The 9,264-nt window shown below is 38.1% G+C and overlaps 1 pseudogene across 1 annotated transcript; it reads right to left on the minus strand.

Annotated features, from left to right (window-relative positions):
* Positions 1-771: 771 nt before the first annotated feature.
* Positions 772-5,625, minus strand: LOC308403671 (creatine kinase U-type, mitochondrial-like; annotated as a pseudogene). Its single transcript, XR_013974680.1, has 8 exons — positions 5,486-5,625; positions 4,983-5,181; positions 4,472-4,893; positions 4,274-4,359; positions 2,619-2,742; positions 2,233-2,367; positions 1,988-2,113; positions 772-909 (listed from the first exon to the last, which is right to left on the minus strand). The product of XR_013974680.1 is annotated as a creatine kinase U-type, mitochondrial-like (transcript).
* Between the last annotated feature and the right edge of the window lie 3,639 nt (positions 5,626-9,264).

Here is a 9,264-nt window from a genome sequence, read left to right on the forward strand (position 1 = left end):
AATGCTCCTCTTCCCCTTGTGTCTGGAAAAGAGAAGGAACTAGCAGAACGCTGGGCGGTCAAGTGTGAGCATTAACAATATTTTATAGTGCTATGAGTTATACTTTAATCATTGTAACTCTCTTGTTTCTCTCTCTCTCTTTTTTTTTTTTGTATTTGTGGCATTTTAGCTTTATAGTTAAGAAATTAGGAGCATGTCTTATTACATTATAGATACATATATATGATATTAATAAGATGTGATTAACAAACACCAATAATCTTCAGATATAACAATAAAAGTATTGAATTAATGTATAAAAAGTGCTATTTTATTGCTGTTTTCAGAGCAGGTTTGCTTGTTTTAGTTACGTTTTTATTGTTTGTAAATGTTTGCTTTTAATATAGTTTTTATTAGCATCAGTTTTGGTGTTAGACTTTTTAATTTCTGTTATATGGGTGCATATTACAAAGGCAAGCTCTCAGAAAGTCAGTACAGGCAAAAGAAGTAAATTAAGGTGTCTGAAACTGAATGGAGTCAAACTATAAACAATGCTGAGTAAATAATTTTCCTTTGTTCACAAGTTACCTTTTTTGCAGTTACCGTCTAAAAGGCTGTTAATACCACCAAAGTTGTAAAAGCACCAACCAGTAACACAAAACTTAATTCATCATTGGAGTTTATTAGTTTTAGAAGTCATGTACATGTAATGAATTTATTTTGCATGTAAGTTAGTACAGTGTTATACATGCAATAAACATTAGTTAAATGATCAGTGATCGGAGGATGCCCACCGCCCAGTCGAGGTGATTCTTACTTCCTGAACTGAGGAACCGGGGACGGGATCTTGATGTCCTGCCCCCTCTCCAGCCTCTTCTCACATTCAATAAGGTAGTTAACACCATCAATCACTAACTGCACCAGCTCAACCTGTGAATGCAACGTAGTCAGTGTCAACAATATTTTATTATGAGCATGTACAAAGTTATTATAAAGGTTTCCTTTAACTGTAACTCAGCGGTTCATCGCTACATGTATCTGATCCTGAAACTCTATTGGATATAACTGAATGTTACAAGTACTGATATCAAAGAGTAGCTCTTTTCACAAGTTGAAAGACATGAAATAAATGAAATTGTTTTTTGTTATTTGGTTGGATAAAAAAAACATAAAGCATTTATTTTTTAAATCAGTCCTTTTTAACTGATTCCATATAACATATGGCGAGAGTCTGGAGTTACAAACACAATCATAGTATTTATTTGTTGACCTTTAAACTAGTTCTAACTTATTAAGTGAAATACCAGAAAAACAACACCACCAATGTATGTACTTGTGAGGTTATAATTTGTGTACACTGCACAAAAGAAATAAGAAATAAAAGCATTGCAATATTAAGCTGAGCTGGATCAAACAAAGTCTGTGATGGCGTTAATATCAAACAAACAAAATAAAATGGATCTTAGCTTTTTCTTGAACTTTTTCTTGAAGTTCAGCTAAGATACTGTGTGTTTTGTTGATTGCCATTCTTTGCTATTAACCCCTCCAACACCAGTACACACCTGGTTAGCATTAACTGTATTGCAAAGGCTCATGTGACGCTCTGGCAAATTTAACTTAAACCTTTACACTTGTGCCTCCTGAGATTACCCTCTTCAGGCAGGGGCTTCCCCTGAGGCCATTCACAAACTTTGCCCCGTTTGGCCCAAATGGAAGTAACCACAGCACCCCACTATATCCCTGAACTTAAACACTAAGGTCCTTTCACAGCATTTGCCAAAGCCTGCAAAGACATTCTGCTCAGGAAAAAGCAGCCATTTAACCTTCACTGGCACACCCCTGCCTGGATTACAGATTAAAGAACAGCATGGGGTACAGTTATTCAAAGCTTACACCTGCTGTGCTACAAATGTCTGCTCTCCTCCATCTGACTCTGTTTCTCTCTGCCTGCTGTTCACTTTTGAGCTTTACTTTCTTTAGCTGTTGTCTTCATTCCCTGAGGATTTACCTCTGACTTGCCCAGACGGTCAAGGTTAGAGATGTCAAAGGTATCTCCGGTAGCGGCTGTGTCAACACCTCCCGTGCCTCTCTTCTGTAGTCTCAGATTATCCAGGATCTTTTTGAAGCGAGCATCCTAGATCATAAACACCAAACAAATTCAAGTTACTGTCAGATACACGAAGAATACGTGACATCATGTGCATGTGTTTGGAGTTAACGTGAGATGAACTGTCATTATGATTCATGAATTACCTTACTGAGGAGGGGCAGACGAATATGCACACCAGCCCGGAGTCCCGTGCCAAGATTTGAGGGGCAGGTGAGGATATAGCCCAGACGCTCATTCCACATGAACTCCCATCCTCTCTCCTGAATTAGATGCTCAACCTAGAAGTTAAAATAAATACTCAGATCTTAGATCAGATCTCTGAACTAAAATCTTAGTTTGAAGATCTGAATTAATCTAAGTCTTTGTTTCTTGATTTTTGGTCACTCTGCTAAAGATTAGTTTATAGACTCACAGTCTTGTAGGCAGAAATGACAAAAAGACTGTGATAAATTGAATTAATAGATAAACATTTCACTTGAAAAATTCACACTGGACCAACGATAATTCAAAGATAAAGAGATGTGTATACCTGCTTCAGCCCTCTGCAGAATCTTTCAAACACTCTTTTCATGTTTCCTCCCTTCTCCATGGATATGACCCTTGTGTGATCCTCTTCATTGATCCAGATCAAGAAGTTCTTCTCATTGTTGTGCCTGCGTGTCAAGAAAAAAGAATTAAACTCCAGTTCAAAACTATATTTATATTTTCTTGTGAAGACACCAGGGCATATAAGTGAATCAGTTTCAGTCACATTCAACATAAGAACAATTAAAAAAGCATATGTGAGGGAGAAAAATAACATTCTTAAAAAAGGACGAGGAGAGATGCAAGTAAAGATGCTTTGAGGTTTTTTTTAAAAAATGTGATCTGAAAAGCATAATATGGTATTAAGTCTCGACTTTAAGTGACTGATTTTGATTTTATTGGAGCTACTAGTACAGGTCTAAGAATACTAACAAACATGTATTATAAACTTTATGTTTATGAATGAAAAAAAATCCTGGAAAAAGAGTAGCAGAAATAAGGTGGCAAGATGGAAAATATACACATTAAAAAAATCAGCCAATACTAGGACTTATGCTACCAGAAAGCTGACATTTCATTCACTGGAGCCAAACTACAGTTAATTGAATACTTAAAATAGATGACACAGACTGACTAATTTGAATCATTTGTTCACAACAGACTTAATAAATAAATAAAAATTCAGTGTCTGTGCTGGGTTTTTTAAGTAAATTTCTTATTTCCTTAAAACTAAAGTGGTGCCTTTTACTATCTATATCATTTTTATTCTTTGATTTATCAAAAAGTTACACTGTCTCGCTTACAACTATTTTTCTCTTTTAGCTAATTCTTTCTCTTAGATATATCTTCTTTAGTTTTCTCTTATTTTCTTTGATGGATTACTTGCTTCTCATTGATTTTCTGCAATAAATGTTAAGTGTTTTATGTATGTTGTAACTAAAAAATAATTTACTAAAGGACATATAACAGGATAACATCACATATCATGTGTCCAGTGTTTGATCATAGTGTACTGATGGAGCCTCTCTCTCACTGGTTCACGCCCAAAATGTATAAATAGTTATATAATCACTGACATTTTATATTGTACTATCTCTGGAAAATTACATAATATTACTTAAAATCCTTTGCTTTCCTCAGGATATTATCCCTTAAAAGTAAGCTATATGCTTTTGTCAGAATTTGGCGATTTTCTTAAAGTGACAGCTAATACCTAATGGTGCCTGATGTTAGACAGTATCACCAAATCAATCTGTTATAATTAACAAAGTGGTACGTCAGCAAATAACATGTTGAAATCAGTGATGAAAAGAATTTAGAATTGCAATGCATGTGTGGTTGGTTGAGATTTTAGCTCAGCTCCAGGGGGATGTGGGGCAGAGTGTTGTGGGAATAGTTTAGTTTGAGTAACTGGGACACCTGTTGTGCATTCTCTAATCAACTTGTCCTCTTGAAGAGCACACAGACACCGAGAAGCTGCAGGAAGCAAACTGAGTTATCATTAATGCAGAGTGCACCCTGGAAGCTGGACGTGTCAAACAAGTGGATACTATTCTTCAGTAAATCTCTAACTCGAATATCTCCAAAATCTAGATTTCTAGGTCACTGAGCTACAAAACCACTATATTCCTTCTAGTCTGACTGTACTCCTAGTCTTACCAGATCCCACGAGCATCAGGCCAATCTCTGGCCATCCCAGCTGCCGTGAGCAGAGGTGACACAGGCTTATCAAACAGGAAGTGCTCCTGATTGGCCAGTATGGGGACACAGGAACCACGGGGACATTAGATAGCAAAAGAAATCAAGACAAAAAGAAAAATAAACCTTGCTTCTAAAAATGTGTAAATCTTCACTAACATCAATAAGCTGTTGCTGCTCTCTTTCAGTCATATCTCCCAAGCTGTAGTATCGACCAGAAAGGTCTCCCTTCAGGCCAGCCAGAGCGGTCACAACCACACGCTCCACTTCACGGCGCTCGGAGCGCGTGCATGCAGGGGGGAGGCTCAGTCCACGGATGCTGCGACCGGTACGAACACGAGATGACAACACGTAGCGCTCATCAAAAAATCCTGAGGTGATCTGAGGACGACAAAGCTTTAGGTTATGTTAGGCATGTAAGAGTTAATACACGGACTCATGGATGCTCAAGATGATGTGATGCAGAGAACAGAAGAAAGTATAACCTTGGAAGCGTCCAGGTCAGTCGGGTGCTTCATTGTACGAGGGTCATAGCCATTGTGTCTATCCTTAATAACAGGGTCAAAAAGCTCAGCAAACACCTGATTAAAATAAAAATGAATCAAACATATAATTTCCCATTTTATTCGGATGGAAGCCACATCAACATGGTGCAAATCTGAACGCATACCTCATAGGTCTCCTCATCCCCAGCCACCATTCCCACAGTCTTAATAAAGGGGTGTCCAGGGTTGTCCACTCCAGTCTGGATGCACTGGTCCAGGGTCCAGTTGTTGGGTGTTGTCTTATCACTCAGACGTGCATAGATCCCTGGGGTCAAGGCCGAGGCCATGCAGTTGTTGTGTTTCCTCAGGTCAGGGAAATCAGCACTGTAAAAAGTTAACAAAAATCAATGTTTATACAAATAAATTATTTTCATAGCCAGGCTTGTAACCATCTAAATATTGTTTGAAATAAATTACTTGTCGTGGTGCTTTGGTTGTATTGGGGAAAAACAGTCTTTTTGCTATCTGCTTTTCTGCTGTAATTCAAAGAAAGTTTTGCCAAGCGATCCTGCAATGTAGGCCTGGATTCATGCAATAACTTGATTGACCAGTTAGCTAGACAACTCTCAGTTTGATCTCCCTTCACTTTATGGCACCAATACACACATATACACTCATTTTCAAGTACCTGGGTGGATAGAGCCTTCTCCTCTCAGCAGCTTCCATGTTGTCACTGAGTAGGTATCCGGATGTCAGCGTGCCAGCTCCCATGGCCAACATCACTGCCGTGTTACGGCCAGAAATCACACGGGTGAAAGAGCTTGACATGCTTGTGAGGTCTCAGTTGTTATCTGGTAAAAGTGCAGATGACAAAGGTTACTCTTCGAGAACTTCTCAATTGTAATTTATTGGCCCTGGATAGTAAAATTCCAATTTTCAGTCTGGCGGATTAAGAAACGTGAAGTTGTGTTTGTGTAGGAATGTACTGCAGTTGAGTATTAAAATCCATAATGAATGTAATGTAATGGTTACAATCTCACTGGACTGTTTCAGGCCATGTCTTTCATGCACTACCGTACAGCATGCTGAGTTTCTCGTTTAACGAATAGTGATGTGTCAGTCGCGAACGAAACTGCTCTTAGAGCCGCCTCTTTGAAGTGAACGACGTGAGCCGGCTCCCGTGGATTTTTTTTCTTTATCTCACCCTCTCTCTCGCACTTTTTTTCCGCTTCACTCTGCACGCAAGCCTTATGCTTTGCGCTGGGAAGAGGGGGGAGGGGCAGTAGTTACACTCGCAGCAGCACAGGAACAGAGCGGGAGGGAGAGAGAGAGAAAGAGAGCCAGGGACAACAACGTCACATTAAAAAGGTATAGTGATCATAGTGATCATCCACAACTATTTTCAGTTGCGGATGATAAAAGATTCAGAAAGTTTATTCATGCATGCCCATATGTGCATCTTTTTGTTTCCATATATTTTCATATTCATATTTAATTGTGTTGTGGTTTGCAGTGTTTTGTGTTGTTTCACTTTAAATTTGTTTAAAAGGAAAACGCTGAAAATTTAAATAGTTAAAAGTTGAAATGTAAACAGGTGGTTTTTGTATTATATGAATTATTTATTACATTTTATGTGGAGTGAATAAATAAAAGTATATTTACGGTGGCCCCTAGAGACAAAGCACGTACAAACTCCAAAGCACGTACAAACTCTGAAGCACGTAAAAAACACAACAGAAGTGCTCCAGGATGCTAGGGGGCAGTGTCGAGCTTTTGTTACCTTGTGGCTACACAAGCCAGGAAGTACCAACGACTGGATTTGATGTGCGGTAGTAACAGGTAAATGAACAATTTTTTTTATTTGAATATATATGAGTGACTGTGTATAAATACACAAACAATACACATATGCTTTCAATTGTGTAATTTAAGTGATCTAGGTAGCTCTGTTTTGGAAGTTCAGTTAACGCTAGAAATGTGTTTTGGAGTTTGTACGTGCTTTGTCTCTAGGGGCCACCGTATATATTTATATATAAACATATATAAATAAAACCACAGGGTTTTCTTTTACATTAGTAATTCCTTTTGTGCATAATTTCAAATTGTTGTTCATAATAAATTAATTAAAGCAACAAAACAACCTGAAGACCCGGTTGGGAGCCGAAAGAGACAGATCTTTTTAGCGAGTCGAGCTGAAAGAGACGGTTCTCTAAAAAGAGCCGGAAATCCCATCACTATTAACGAAAGCTGAACTTTACAGGCATCCTTCCTGAAGGTCACAGGTGGCATTCAGGGAAAGCGGATAATTGGGAATCAGATGGTTAAACCAGACAGCACCGAGAGGAGAGCAGAAAAAGTAGTTACCTCCACAGCTGAGCAGAATATTTGCTTTAATAATTTGTACAAGTCTGTGCTGCAGACTGAAGCTCGTCGTATTTTTCTGCATGCTGTCACAAAGTTCAGCAATCCCTTAAAGTTTACATATTAAATTAAGACGTCTTAACACATATTCGCTCTTCGTGAGTACATACTCAGACAAAACCACTAATAGCCTTAAGCTGTGAACTGCTTAAGTAACAGATACGCCTGCAGTCTGTGTGATGGGATTACTGGTGAAGCATACAGCAGCCTTCTGATTGGTCACCCAAAGAGAGTCACTGGCTCAGGTGATCAGGTGATTTGTGATTGGGTGCCTTGACCATATTAATAATTGCCTAATGATGTTTTTCGTAGTTGCTTGCAAGACTCCTCAGTCTGTTAATCAGAGCTTGCAAAGAAGCACAGTTTATTTTATTTTTATGTATTTTTAAGATACTTTAAATTAAAAATATGATGGGTTAAAAATTATTTATAGCATTATATATACAACACATATTAACACGATATTAGAGAACTAGATGTGATATTACTGTATTGTTGCAGATTACCTATATTACAAAAGTGAATTTCTTTTCTTGTCTGAAATTAGGAGTCACAAATCATATCATTTTCTCTCTCTCACGCACACAGACTGATAGTAAGTTAGTGAAGTTAAGCTAAACTGCCAGCTTAGAGTTCAGCTCATCCGTGGAAAACACATGATTCTTTCTCAAACAGGCCAAGCTTGCACAGGACAAACAGAAGAAAACATATAGAAAGAAACCAGACATTCTTCAAGAAACCCAAGAAAGACCAAGAAGTGGAGTAAAGGTCTTTAAGGCCACGTTAAAGTCAAGGAGAAAAGTTGGATTAAAGGGATTTCTCTCAGGGAGTGCATAGTAAGTAGAGTGGGAGGCACCTGCACCTTTTGACCCTTGATAAAGACATACTGCTAAGTCTACAAATGGTTATCTGACTTATTTGCAGATTTTTTTTAAAATAAAGAAATATAAAGTAAATGTAGGTGCAGGAGACATTGCTGGCTGTTTGACAAAGAATAACATTTAAGCAGAATAGTAGCAGATGGCTGGGAATAGAGGGCAGCTTAAGTGGTCTTAATGCAAGTGGCTGTGTGTAGACTATACTGTGTGGTGTAAATAATAATTTAAGGTAAAAGGATTGGAATTTTTTTTATATCAAACAAAGATAATCAAAGTATTTCTATTATAGAATAATAAAAATACATCAAAAATGTATCAAACTGAACTGAAAAAAAATCATGTGATCCATAAAATAGTCTGTTAATGAATGTGAGAGCTACTGCACTTTTCCAAGTGAGGTGCATGAGCAAACAGGAAACATAAATGAGGAAAGGAGCTGAAAAAAATTCAGAATGTGAATTCTGGAGGCAGAATCAATTACTTACCTTTTGATAGCTGAAGAGTGGAGGTAGCAGAAGATCCTGCAGCTCAGTCCAACGAAGCTCAACCTGCAGAGTGAGAGCAGACAGAAGAACAGGGATGGGATCAGAGGAAGACGGGGCCACTGGCTCAGGATTAGCCTCTCACTAGGCAACAGACTGAAAATCCTCTTTCTGCTGTCAGTCATCATGTCTGTCTGCCTGCCTCTTTACACCAGCCATGGGTGCTTTCACGTATACATAAAAACTCACCTAGTCTTCCATACAAAGCTGAAATTTGCACCATCCCTCACGCACATGAATAACAAAAGCAGGCTAATCAATCAGCTGTAGTCTGCTTCTGCTGAAATATAGCTGTCAGGTTGCTCTATACATTTAATATACAATCAAAATAATTTGCTTTGGAGTTTTTGTTAATCATATTTACTATTGTTGTTATAAATGTGTTCATTCTGGCACTGAAAGGCATGTTTGCCACGTGTAAGACAAAGTACAAAAGGAATATTTAGCCTATAGGACTGATTGAAAACTGGGGCACGGACATTTCACCTGTGTGGTTGGATATCTGCACGTCCTCAAAATGCTCTAGCATTTCCTGGTGATGCTCACTGGCGTTTTGCATTACTTAGTTTAAAGTCCAGCTTTGTTGTTGTTATTTTACGTGTGGCAAAAGCAAACATTTGCCATTG

Source organism: Rhamphochromis sp. 'chilingali' (genome assembly GCF_963969265.1).
Source record: "Rhamphochromis sp. 'chilingali' genome assembly, chromosome: 10".
NCBI classification, from domain to species: domain Eukaryota; kingdom Metazoa; phylum Chordata; class Actinopteri; order Cichliformes; family Cichlidae; genus Rhamphochromis; species Rhamphochromis sp. 'chilingali'.